The sequence below is a fragment of the Oncorhynchus tshawytscha genome, linkage group LG21, assembly GCF_018296145.1.
Source record: "Oncorhynchus tshawytscha isolate Ot180627B linkage group LG21, Otsh_v2.0, whole genome shotgun sequence".
In the NCBI taxonomy this organism is placed as follows: domain Eukaryota; kingdom Metazoa; phylum Chordata; class Actinopteri; order Salmoniformes; family Salmonidae; genus Oncorhynchus; species Oncorhynchus tshawytscha.
This window is the reverse complement of record NC_056449.1, coordinates 31,622,833-31,625,332: the sequence shown is the minus strand read 5'-3', so window position 1 is coordinate 31,625,332 and position 2,500 is coordinate 31,622,833.

Below are 2,500 nucleotides of genomic sequence, written 5' to 3'. Positions count from 1 at the left end.
AGCCTTCCCAACCACCCCTTTTGAATAAACTGTATAAAACGGTGGGTTAAGAATTAACATATCAGACCAGAGAGGCGTTGAGCTGTAGCTCACGTTCACAGTGGTTTGAACTCTGAACTCTCAGCACAACAACGAGACAATAACGTCACCTCTTGAACAATTACTGGTACGGCTGATTTGCTGTCCTAAGTAAAGTACATAGAAAAACAAATTTAAGGGGGACCATTCTACTACTCTCTTTAAACCATCGTATGCTACCACTCTCATCACCACTGAGAACCATCAACATGGCTGGCAGCTTATCTTCAAAGAGTCATCTTCCAGAGCGAGTGGAAACAGAGTGAGCTCTGTAGTTCTGTTCTGGACTACACCACGGGTCGCCAGATGCCGAGCGACGGCAGCGGTGAGATAGGTGGGGACCCCTTTAAGACAATCAGAGGCTTACAAGCATGCTGCGGAAAGGCACAACAAACCCCCTTTCCAAAAAGGCCTGGTTAGGAGAAATACATGAAAAACCAAGGCATTTCCAGATTAATGATTTCTTACTCCAAACGGGCGGCAGTTTGTGTGAAAATAATATGATTACTGTGAGAGCGGTTCTAAAAGTACCAAATTATTATCTCTCTCTCTCTCTCTCTCTCTCTCTCTCTCTCTCTCACTGTCTCTCTCTCTCACTCTCTCTCTCTCACTGTCTCTCTCTCTCTCTCTCTCTCTCTCTCACTGTCTCTCTCTCGGTCTCTGTCTCTCTCTCTCTCTCTCACTGTCTCTCTCTCTCTCTCTCTCTCTCTCTCTCACTGTCTCTCTCTCTCTCTCTCTGTCTCTCTCTCTCTCTCTCTCTCTCTCAATTCAATTCAATTCAAGGGGCTTTATTGGCATGGGAAACATGTGTTAACATTGCCAAAGCAAGTGAGGTAGATAATATACTAAAGTGAAATAAACAATAAAAATTAACAGTAAACATTACACAAACAGAAGTTTCAAAACAATAAACACATTACAAATGTCATATTACGTTATATTATATATTATATACAGTGTTGCAATGATGTACAAATGGTTAAGGGTACACAAGGGAAAATAAATAAGTATGGGTTGTATTTACAATGGTGTTTGTTCTTCACTGGTTGCCCTTTTCTTGTGGCAACAGGTCACAAATCTTGCTGCTGTGATGGCACACTGTGGAATTTCACCCAGTAGATATGGGAGTTTATCAAAATTGGATTTGTTTTCAATTTTTTTGTGGATCTGTGTAATCTGAGGGAAATATGTCTCTCTAATATGGTCATACATTGGGCAGGAGGTTAGGAAGTACAGCTTAGTTTACACCTCATTTTGTGGGCAGTGAGCACATAGCCTGTCTTCTCTTGAGAGCCATGTCTGCCTACGGTGTCCTTTCTCAATAACAAGGCTATGCTCACTGAGTCTGTACATAGTGAAAGCTTTCCTTAAGTGTAGGTCAGTCACAGTGGTCAGGTGTTCTGCCACTGTGTACTCTCTGTGTAGGGCCAAATAGCATTCTATTTTGCTCTGTTTTTTTGTTAATTCTTTCCAATGTGTCAAGTAATTATCTTTTTGTTTTCTCATGATTTGGTTGGGTCTAATTGTGCTGCTGTCCTGGGTCTTTGTGGGGGGTGTTTGTGAACAGAGCCCCAGGACCAGCTTGCTTAGGGGACTCTTCTCCAGGTTCATCTCTCTGTAGGTGATGGCTTTGTTATGGAAGGTTTGTGAATCGCTTCCTTTTAGGTGGTTGTAGAATTTAACAGCTCTTTTCTGGATTTTGATAATTAGTGGGTATCGGCCTAATTCTGCTCTGCATGCATTATTTGGTGTTCTACGTTGTACACGGAGGATATTTTTGCAGAATTCTGCGTGCAGAGTCTCAATTTGGTGTTTGTCCCATTTTGTGAAGTCTTGGTTGGTGAGCGGACCCCAGACCTCACAACCATAAAGGGCAATGGGCTCTATGACTGATTCAAGTATTTTTAGCCAGATCCTAATTGGTATGTTGAAATTTATGTTTCTTTTGATGGCATAGAATGCCCTTCTTGCCTTGTCTCTCAGATCGTTCACAGCTTTGTGGAAGTTACCTGTGGTGCTGATGTTTAGGCCAAGGTATGTATAGTTTTTTGTGTGCTCTAGGGCAACAGTGTCTAGATGGAATTTGTATTTGTGGTCCTGGTGACTGGACCTTTTTGGAACACCATTATTTTGGTCTTACTGAGATTTACTGTCAGGGCCCAGGTCTGACAGAATCTGTGCATAAGATCTAGGTGCTGCTGTAGGCCCTCCTTGGTTGGTGACAGAAGCACCAGATCATCAGCAAACAGCAGACATTTGACTTCGGATTCTAGCAGGGGGAGGCCGGGTGCTGCAGACTTTTCTAGTGCCCTCGCCAATTCGTTGATATATATGTTGAAGAGGGTGGGGCTTAAGCTGCATCCCTGTCTAACCCCACGACCCTGTGTGAAGAAATGTGTGTTTTTTGCCAATTTTAACCGCA